Below are 11,095 nucleotides of genomic sequence, written 5' to 3' on the forward strand. Positions count from 1 at the left end.
GAGCAGGAGAAGGAGGGCAGCTTTGATTCATTGCAGCCCCCAAATATCTCTGCGGTTTTGCCTCGCTCTGCAAAAGTCTCCCAGGTTCACTCGTTCCTGGGAGATTTCTTTCTTCCTGCTTAGCAAGCTCACAGCAGCAGCTGCTGAAAGGTCTGAGCTGCACTGAAGCTTAGAGCTCAGAAACGCATCTCCTCTTGCTGGGAGCAGAAGCGAAAGCCCAAACTGAAGGAATTTTCTGAGGCAAACACTGTAATTCTTACAGCACCAAAGCCCACCAAGTACTGGGGGGCATGCAAAGCCTGGTATTTAATCCTTATACCATGCAAAATAATTAGTATAGGGGAAGGCACAGCGTAACAGTGCTTCACATTTATTTTTACGTGTCGTTTTCTCACTGTTTCTTTGGATACATCTACATCTCTTTTTCCATCACTCTATGAGAGGGCACTGGTATCTTTATGCTCTGTTTTCCCTTGGGGGAAACTGAGGCATGAAGCAATGACAGGATGTGGCTGGGGTGCTCTGACAACAGGCTGCAATCCCCACTCCTCCAGTCCTGAAAACCCAGGCACAGGGAGTCCCCAGCTGCATGCGGGGAGGTAAGAGCAGAAAACTGCAGCATGGCTATTATCTCCGGTGCCTTTAGAAATAACCCTTTATCCCGGTGTCTGGCAGAGCAGTCCTCCTAACTTGTTAATGTGCTTGCTTAAAACCGCTGCCCTTAAACTTCTGCCAGTGCTGAAGTTAATGCACTGCCCTTTGCCACCTCAAGCGAGGCTGTGCTGTGGAAAGCTGCGCTGGGCTGATTCATGTCAGGACTGTATAATCAGAGAGAAGGGAAAACTTGGGAAGTGGCTCTTAGCAGGTACCTCCTGGGTTGAGAGCAACTGCTTTTTTATGTTTGAAAAACAGTGTTTTTCTCGGAAGAAAGGAAAAAGTTATGTCTGCAAAACTTGTACAACTTCTACAAGTCTAAAACGACTCCAGGCTTTCTGTGAAATCCCCATGCTCTTGCTGATGAGAGGACAAAATACCAGACATCTGCCCAGGATGAACAGGCAAAGAGGGAGGAAAAACCTTTTCACTAGCAGAGCATACAGATGCTTTAGAAACAACCAGAATTTTTCTTCAGCTTGAGGGTGGATAAAATGCTGATGTCAAGCCCAGACCCCAAGAGCAATACCCAACCTATGATTAGGATGACTAATTTCGCTTGCTCATACAAACACACACACCCTTCACCCTGCTAAGGATGGGTTTATCAGCCTGTGTGTGCCAGCCCAGCTCTGAGCTGGATGTGTGCAGATGCAGCTGAGCTGCCTATTGCCTTGTCCTGAGACTTGTCCAAATCTTGGGGCAATGTTGGCAGATGCTAGGAAAGTACATGGTTTTGGGCTGCTGTGAGGAGGCGCAATGCAGTGCCCCTGGAGCAGAAACAGCAGCAGAACAGGGCTGGGGAGCATTACAGTAAGAAAACCAACTGGAATAAAGCCCCTGTAGAGCCAAGTTTCAAAGGGATCTTGACTTCATAGGGGTCTCATCTTAACCCCATATATAAACATGCCACAAAAACACTGAATCCCAAACACGACACCATTCAGCCATGGTATCAGTGAGCTTGTTGTCCGTAACATTCATATTTTGGTATGGTGAGGAGCACATGGGACTGAGTATGGGAAGCTACATCAGCATGGGGGAATCAAGCTGCAGGCAATGCACTAGGACTGGTCCCTGGGGAACGGATAAATGGGCAGCAGTCAGGAGCAAGGTTCCTGGAACAGGTTCACCAGAGACTGAAGAATGGCAAAACGAGAGAGCACAGGTTGGCATTACGCCTTGTTGGCAAAGCTCTCTGAAATGCCGGGGAATGGAGGAGCAGAGAATGATTTTGGCCAGGATTCAGCGTGCGCTAGAAGTGGTGTGCATGTGTGAGGGCTGGATAACCAAGGCTTTGGCAGGTGGAGGAATAAAAAGGGGCTTATCTGTTATGTTGCAAAACCCAAAATTTCATGGGGGGAAAAATATGCAGGAGTCAAATTAAAACAGAACATTTGCAGGAGGAAGAATTCAGCTCCCTGAAAAAAAAATAAATAAATAAATTAGGAGTTAACTTGAAGTGTTGCATTTGTGGTGAAACATAATACAGAATGTTTGACCCTTATTTCTTTAAAAATCTTTTGAAGATTAATTTTTTTTAATGGAAAATGTCATTTTGATAAAACCAAAAAAAAAAAAAAGAAAAAAAAACAACCTTAAAAACACTTCAGAATGAAACACTGCAACATTTCCAAATATTTATTTCCCTTTGAAGGTGTTGAAATGCAGTGTGTCACACTTCCCTACAGCTTTGCTATGCTCTTTTTATTCAGTCTAAATCATTTTCTCAATGTAACCTTAGCAGTTTTAGTTCCCTTGAAGTTCTGCTTTTTGGGATGAATCTACAATTTTCTGAAGGAGTATCTGCTCAGTTTTACTTCAGACTGAAGTAAATTAGTAGAGCTGTTTTGGGGAAGGAAATACTCAGTTTACTTCCTGCTGTTAGAAATGCTGATGGCCTACATTAACAAAACATCACTTTCATGAGACGTGGGCTCATCTGAAAGCACATAGAAGAGAAGACTGAAAACAGAGCTGAGGAATTATAAAAAAAAAAAATAATTAACTGCATAAAAAGGCTACTTACATTTATGAGATTTCTTAAATAGCATTTAGATGGAAAGCTGATTCTTCATTTTTGTCTCTGCTGGTATTTTTTCTCAGGCTATCTGAAATTTGGGGAGTTAAGGGGAGAAAAAAAAAATCTTGCATTGCACCATATATGCCAAAAGAAATGCAATACAATCTGATTTTACTTCTTTCTCGCATGCCTGAATGTGCTCATTTTTGCTTACAAAAGGAAAGACACAAAAGAATTGTAAGAAAAGGAATCAGATGGTGCCGCCCGATACTGTTTCACAGCTATAACATGAAAACAAGCCCAGCTTCTTCTGCTGACACGCAGGTCTCAAAAAAAGGGTTATTATTCATTTTAAAGGGAATTCTCTTAAAGGGAAATTACTCTGAATTCAATAAAAAGCACCATTTATTATTTCTGAGCAGAGCGGTTGCCTCCTGTTGCTGACATAGGGAGGGCCGTGAAGACAGCACGCCGCACGCCTCTCCCTTCAGCAGCACTCCCAGAGTCTCTCTCCAAGTCTCCTAAAACTCCTGCATCCCTTGCAGGTGGACCCTAAGAAGGGACCTACTCCCTAGGGACTCATTCCTTAGCTATCTCTTCCTTGGGTCATGCATGGCCTTGAAATGTTCCAAGGTTGCATGCCTGCTGGATGACCACAAGGGTTTCAAAGGACCAAATCCCTCAAATGCACTTTGGGAACTGCTACTTTCCTGTTCTTCCCTTGGTATTTCCACCTTTGCCTTCCAGAATTTAGTGGATTCTTACATAGTTCAGGTCAGAGTAAAGACCAAGACAAACTGCAGTCCTAATATCATCTAGTCCAAACACTTTGTGACTTCCTAATATGCTGGAAAAATAACATCTTAGCACCAAGTAGAAGGAGAAGCATTGGATAATAATGGCTAATTTTAAGTCCTACTTAGACAAACAGCCATTTGCAGCACTGACTGAGTGCCACACTGGAAAAAAACTACAGCAGCAACCTGTAACCCAACTAGCACCAGCTGTGCAGTTGGTTCAGCTACCATGACCTGTCTTTGAAGGCTCGCCTGTTGTTTATGTTGTAGTGAGGTCTCATCCTTCTAGATTTCATCCTCAAATCTCAAGCACAAACTGAAACAAGGGAATTCTTGCTGCAGATCATGGGACACTTAGGTATACTGCAACCCACCACCACGCCCCTGGTGCTCAGTACCAAACTGTAGCACCACCCCGTCTACCTTTGAGAGAAATCTGCTTCTCAGCTTGCAGTTTTCAACAGCAAAGCAACAGGTCCCAGAGAATCCAGAATCTGTCTTGCCTTAGAAACCTTTCAGTGCCTCAGCTAAACGTGAGGCCTAGGCCTCATGTCCCTGTATCAAGCAATAGCACAATGTTCAAAAGAATCCAGAAGGATTCTAGCCTTTGCTCATTACCATCAGTTTGTTTTATAAACCCAGACAAGTTATGGAGTTCATATGAGAAACAGGAACCTCTTTAATGGTTATTTTTAGACACTTCCAAAGCTTTCTGATAGAAACCTGTCCATGAAAACATCCCAATGAAGGAGGCTTTATGCAGCTTGTTATCTGAATAATCCACAGTACCATCTCCCTCTTCCTGCATGATTTCTGCTATATTTAAGAAGCCTAAAGTAGCAAGATTAGGAAGACTAAAGTAGTCAGAAATATGCCCTGAAGAAGCAAGCTATGGCTCCTAACTTAATGCAAACATCTGCTAAGGACTGAGAACTGGAAAATCAGCTTTGCAGTATTGGCCCTGGTGTCTCAAAGGCAGAAGGGGATTGCTCCTAGACTAGAGGCAGCAAAATTGGTGTATCCTCTGCCCCTGCTCACAGGGAAGAACCCCAGCACTGCCTCAGCCAAGAGGGCCAGCACTACCCTGAGGATACTTTTACCGTAAGGCACAAAATAGGTGTCACTTTCCCCTTTCCTACAAGCGCTGTATGATAGCAGAGTGGCTCAGAGCCAGCTGCCTCCACTTCAAGCACACCCTTCCAAAAAGCAAGGATCTGACCTACAAAAGCTTCTTTTAGTATGAGCCACAGGAGGACCACCACCCTTCCTTTCCTCTAAGGCACAGCAGCAAGACACCCACTTTCTCCTACCAACCTCCCCCTCAGCCTGCCCTTTCCCTTTTATCACCTTCAGCAGGGCCTGATAGCTTGATAAGCACAGGTGAGGGCATCCCCCAGCTCTTCACTTATCCTTCTCTTATTCTATGTGCCTACAAAGCCAGAAGGAAAGTAAGATAAAAACAAAAAAATGTGAGTGGAACTCCTCAAACTTAGTAAGTACAAAATATCTTCAGGACAGGTAAGTAGTCAGAGTGAAGTGGGAACTCCTGAAAATTCAGACCAGAGGAAAACTCTGCTCTGAAGTTCAGGAGGGCAAGAGTTACTCCAGCAATTTGAAGAATATTTCGTTGCCCAGATGGTGCCTTGAACACAAACTGTCAAAGTCATTACTCTGACTTTATTATCAGGGTTATGTTTTCTTTATTCCTTTTAATATTCCATATGCTGGTCATATAATACATTTCTTTGTATTCTAGTTCTCTTTTATTCTCTTTGTTTGCTCCATTCATGACTTATCACCTTCTGGTGGCAATTTAATTATTGGATCTATATTATTAGTATCTTTTTTTTAGAATATAATAAAAAATTCTGTACAAGACACTGCAAGTAATTCAATTTCCATCAGTGAGGAAGGAAGTTGGTTGCATTCAATGAAAGGGAGGAGAGTACTTGGCTATAACATTTTTAATAAAAATATAATAGCACTTCAACTTTTTAGCATCTTCCATTTGGAGAATCTTGTGGCTTCATAATCATTAATAATGCTTAACTTTTCCACTGCACTATAGTTTTTGCAGCACTATCTGAAGGCGAAATGGTATCATCCTCTCTATTTTTGGTAAAAATGTGAAAGCCCATACAACCTGGCCAGCCACAGTCACTCTTGCAATGAGATCAACCTGGAGAGAAGGGGGTTACCTGCTGACCCAGAAGGAACATGCCCTGCAACACACCCTGCATCTCAGCACACACTGATGGGAGAGGTTCAGTATCCAAGGCAAGATCTAGTTTTGCAGGCTGATCCCAGTGTCTGTGTAGTGGCTGCCTGATTTATCCTCTACTACAAGGATCCTTTAGATCAGGTCTATGAACCTATATCCTAAGCAGGAAGGAATATATTTTGTTATGCATTCCTTTCAGTTTCTTTACTCCCCAGTAAGATGGAAAAAAAATTACATTGCTCTCTAAGAATTAATGTCGCCAAATAATGTATATGATACTTCAAACTGGCTTTTTTTTTTTTTTTTTGTTAGCTCTAATTTCTTCCTCAAATAGGTAGGTTCTTTCTTTTCCTATCTGTAATGCCAGTTCTGCTCCTGAGACTCCAAACTCAGCACTCAGAATGACAGAAGATGTTATTTTCTGATCACTAGAGTGTTCAGAGAAAGAGCTTTCCAGATTTTCTTCTACTTTAAATACAAGTCAGTCTTCTTGTCTGTAGATCAAAGCTTTTGTGACTTTTTTGTTTGTTTCTGCAGTTGTTTCCTAGGGTCAGAAATGATTTCAAACACAATGGAGAAAAAGAAATCACCTTTTCTTTTCCTTTAGCTTTTTAAATGAATATAGTAAAACATTTTCAACTCTAAAATTATCACCCAAACTCAAAACACCCACCAAAAAACGGGGGGAGGAGGGGAAAGGGAGGGAGAAAGAAAGAAAGGAGGGAAAAAAAAAAAACAGTCATGAAACTAGCATGTGTGTAGCAGATTTTTTTTTTATTTTTATTTTTTTTTTATTATTACCAGGGAGTTATTGTATCTGCGAGCCAAAACAACAGCACTCCCTGATGCCAACTCCAGCTGTTCCTCCCTTGTAAAATTTATGAGCTGTTTTCAAGAGCCCGAATAGATCTTGTGATGGAACTTCAGCATAGCCACAAAGATATTTTTAATCGCTGCAATGTTGTCAGGTTTCCCTGTGACACAAAGCGTGCTGTTAGTTGGCTGATTAGAAAGTGTACTGGAGATACTGGCCTGCTGGGTCACTGAGCTAAAGGGAAGAGTCCAGCCAGACTTCGGATTTACTCCAAATCCTTGCTGGGAACACCAACAAACGTGCTGATAAAGGCAGGCTGAAATAGTTTTAAACAAATGAGAGCACTAGTGGGGGAATTTGGTATCCTTCCATGGGGTGGTTCACAGAGCTCCACGTATCTCACACTGTAGGCAAATGCTGTTCAATACTCAATGATATCCTCAAACTGTGCAGGTTTCTGGCTGAACTTGTGGTAGATATAGGAGACTGGCATCAGTCTAAAACATCAGGCCTTTTTATGTTTAGGTTCTGATGTAAAAATGACATCCTGAGCATGATTTGTCATTAGAAGTGATCCAGCAGGTATCATGAATGTAAGAATTCTATCTCATGTAATCAACATTCAAATTTCATAATTATAATTTACCTTTCTGTCTCTGCTTCCCCCAAGGAAATACCCGGTCATTATAAAATCCTAGAAAAGACCACAGTTTTCCTATTAGGAGACCATTCAGCAACATCACCCCTGCATTGGTTGTCCAAAGCAACCAAAGCTAAGGCGAGTTATCACCATGCTCAGTAAGCTGGAGGCTTTTTAGCTCAAATACTCCACCCTCCATACATGTTCCCAACCACCAGAAATGGATAAAGAAGCATTAACAGATAACAGAGATCATGCAGCCATTTACCAACAAGGCCTATGCCATTTCTGAGACCGTAGCTTTATAATATTTTCATGTCACAGACATTAAAAACCTCTAAGGATCTCAAGACCTGTGAAGCCAGAGCCTTAAAATATCTGCCAAGGACATACAGTAAAGGAAATAAAAAGTTAAAGAGGGAATCGGAAAAGTAGTGGAATTATTAATTGCTACCGTTTAAACAAAGCTGTCTGTAGTATTAGGACCCTTTGTGGCTTGACATTTGTAGTCTTGGTAAATTAGAGCCGTAAAAGAAATAGGCCTCTCTGGATACAGGTAAAGTCAGGTATAATACTAAGGGTCACTAGCTAGTTCTTGGTCCCTCAGCTTATTAAAGTTTAAAAAAAGGAAAAAAAAAAAAAGAAAAAAAAAGGCCTATAGTGCCATCCCCAATTTGGCCCATGCAGAGGAGATTGGGACACATCTCCACAGGAGGCACAAACTGGCCTAGCTGGCCTGCAGAGAAGACAATGTCATTAGCAAACAAGTCAAAGGACTGATGTGGAAAGCTGAAAAATCATGGCTTCATCCTCTCTTCCCCTTTGAGATGATTTGCATGAATAGCAGTGCAAGGAGCAATCTGCCCCTCTCTCTTGCCTGCCGAACCGTAGAGTGTCTAATCCAAATCTCTGTTAATATTTCATTTGAGTTCAGTAGACTTTGGAGCCAGCCCCAGGCTCAGACTTAGCATGTCTTTTTGGAAGCTCAGTATCTGATTATTATTAAGATGTGAGAGGCTCCTGTGAAGCAGAAGCCTTAGCATTCCTGTCGAAACGAGACTTGAAGCACTGAATGTGACAAAAACTAGATCTGCTGAGCTGAATCTTCCTCCAAACTCATGAATCTCAGCACTGCTCCAGGAACACAGGAAAGATATGGAAGTGATGTATTCAGGTGACCGGAGATATTTTAGCATGATATCATGTAGCCTGTAGTTCCCATTGTGAGCAGCTTTCACGAACTTGCTTCTCTCTGGGACCTTGGTTAAGGATAAGCTTTGATGCTGTGTATATCCTCGAGGGACTTTGCACTTGCTCTGAGCTACAGTGGTGGTAGAGTGTGTCCCCTGTTCTGCCTGGTTATTTATACAACACAAGGCATAAGAGATGCAATGGCATCAGATACTCAGTGGTCAAAGCTGTATTTGTATCTCTTTCTTATACTTGTGTATATCTTGACTTGGCCAGAGAGTTATCTGAAGGACTAGGAAGCAAACAAGTAGACTTCTAAGCCACCTCCTTTTCAGTTCTTCATCCTGCTTATCATGGGACTTGGTGCGAAGGGACTGGCAAACCAAACATGTCAGACATTATAATGCCTCTCACTGAGTGAAGGTACATGGTGAACCTTGTACCCTTTCTAAATACTGGAGCTCTCCCAGCTATCTTTGGTGTTTGTAATTGTTCCTCACTGTCACCTCAGCATCTTCCCATTGTTGTTAGCAGGATGCAAGTCCAAAATCTCCAGGTAAAATGGTGGCATGTCTCCTTAAAATGTAGAAATACTGGGAGTGAATAAGAACAGAAGATTCCACAGTTCCTTGTGTGTTTCCAGGATTATATTTTTAATAGAGAACATTGATATGACTTGATATAATTGATGAAAGGAGATCATAATTTGACCATCACACTAGTGGCGTCTATCCATAGCTGTTTGGTCTGTTCCTACAGTTTTGAGTTTGCTCAAAGGTGTTGTGAGCTGTTCTGGAGTCTGTAACGAGTGATGTCATGTGGTTTGAATGTAACATGGTTCTTTGTTCCTTCCTGAACTAGGCAATTACTGTGCAGCAGTCACCAGAAACAATGACACTTGTCCTAATGCAAACTAGTAGAATAATTCATCAGCATCCTCCAAAAAGACTGGAAGAGATGCATGAAGAGCTTGCCTCAGCTTAATTAAGTCACACGAGTGGGATGCCAAAATGTAACCTTCATGCCATGATCATTTTATCCCCAGGAGGACCACAAATCCTGCATGTGTTCAGGGAAAGAGGCAGAGCTCTGCCATTAGCAGTTTCTGAGTTACACAGGTGGATGGCAAAGCAAGGAGCAAAGAGCCATTGCTGTCTTCCCTATGAAAGAAGGATTAACAAAGAGTCTGTCAGTAGGAGCCTGCTAGTGAGAGATCCCCATAATGGCAGAGCAAGTGAATAGCATGTGTTTAAAGAGCCCATAATCCTATATTTACACAACAGTCCTTAATGGCTCATTCAGAGCCATTGCAAAGAACCAAGTAAATAGTGTGGTTAGAAAGTCTGTTACTTTATATTTACTCACTAGACCGTCTGCTGTGGGAGCTGTGAATGTCATGGAGAGCTAAAAGGAGCATTCTTTTGATTTTATTTTTTTATTTTTTTTATTTTTTGGCTATGAAAAGCTAGCTAATAATGATACTGAAAACCACTTTCAATAGGAACTATACCTTCACTTTGCACCAGTGAAGGAGAACAACCATTAGCACACTTTGTCAAGGAAAGGGATGCATTTATCATCACCTGGAGTCTTTTCATAGAGACTGGATATGCTCTAAAAGATACGCTCTTATTCAACAAGAGGTTATTGAACTCAATAGCACTCACCTGTGTGGCGGGAAAAAATTCATTCCCTTCACTGCAAGAACTATTGAGAGGATATAAAATACTCTGATTTACACATATATTATTCAAATGGTCTTTTCTGGTTTTAAAATATACTACATTTGAGACTGGACACTAAATTTATTCTCTCAAATGTTTATTCATGTAAACACTAAATTCTTTATTAAATCCAAAACTATCCACACAAATCAGAGTGAGGCAGACAGCTGTTTAGCATGTGAAAATGAAGGTGACGTTAAATATTTAGAGATTTGCATAGCAAACAATTATAAAACCAAACAGTGGTCAGTTATGAAATGGACTATATAGATCTGTCAAAGTCCACTCAAACAAGAAAAAGTCACAGAAGTAGCCAAAACCTTCAGCTGATACCCAATATTTTAGATCCTTGAAACTCTGTTCAAGATCTTGTCTGAACCTTAACTAACTGATCCTCAAAATTCCTGTGAGGTATCAGCAAGCACTGGAATAGAGAAAATGATTAATAAGAAATCATTTATGCAACTTTATTTTTTCCTTTGTCTTGTGATTGTCTACACAGATCATTAAATCTATTTATTACATGCAATGACTCACACAATTTTTGTCAATAATACTTTGTTTGCAAATTGTTTAAAAATTGCAACTAGAAGGAAGAAGAGAGGACTCTTACTGCTGTCTCCTGATAAAAGCTAAGTGGTCAATGTGAGACAACCTATGGACTAGGAATCAAATGTTTAATAACTGAATAAATAATTGAAAATGTATTTTCAGTGAATATTTTAGGACAACCTAGCTGAGGACAAAGGTGCGTTGTCCTTATGTTAGAGGAAATGACAATATGTAGTTCAGGCTGTGTATACCTGTGTAAGGTAACATACCTCTCAGTGTACCCAGAGAGTATGACATACAGAGCAGCTTCTTCCATATGGGAAAATGGGATAAAGCTGTAGGCGTATGTCTTCCTGAGCCTTTCCATGGCTAGGGATGTAAAACTCAAAGATGCTACTGCTGTATTGATGCTACCTTGTTCAAACGGATCTGATGAAGCTTCACACTGATGTAATCTGCCATTTCCTTCTCCCAAGCAT

At 41.2% G+C, this 11,095-nt stretch overlaps 1 long non-coding RNA gene across 1 annotated transcript; it reads right to left on the reverse strand.

Annotated features, from left to right (window-relative positions):
• Positions 1 to 1,399: 1,399 nt before the first annotated feature.
• On the reverse strand, positions 1,400 to 4,779 carry LOC106018816 (uncharacterized). Its single transcript, XR_002404602.1, has 3 exons — positions 4,569 to 4,779; positions 2,684 to 2,765; positions 1,400 to 2,075 (listed from the first exon to the last, which is right to left on the reverse strand). It is a non-coding gene; the product is annotated as an uncharacterized lncRNA (long non-coding RNA).
• Between the last annotated feature and the right edge of the window lie 6,316 nt (positions 4,780 to 11,095).

This window comes from Anas platyrhynchos, chromosome 13, assembly GCF_047663525.1.
Source record: "Anas platyrhynchos isolate ZD024472 breed Pekin duck chromosome 13, IASCAAS_PekinDuck_T2T, whole genome shotgun sequence".
Classification (NCBI taxonomy): domain Eukaryota; kingdom Metazoa; phylum Chordata; class Aves; order Anseriformes; family Anatidae; genus Anas; species Anas platyrhynchos.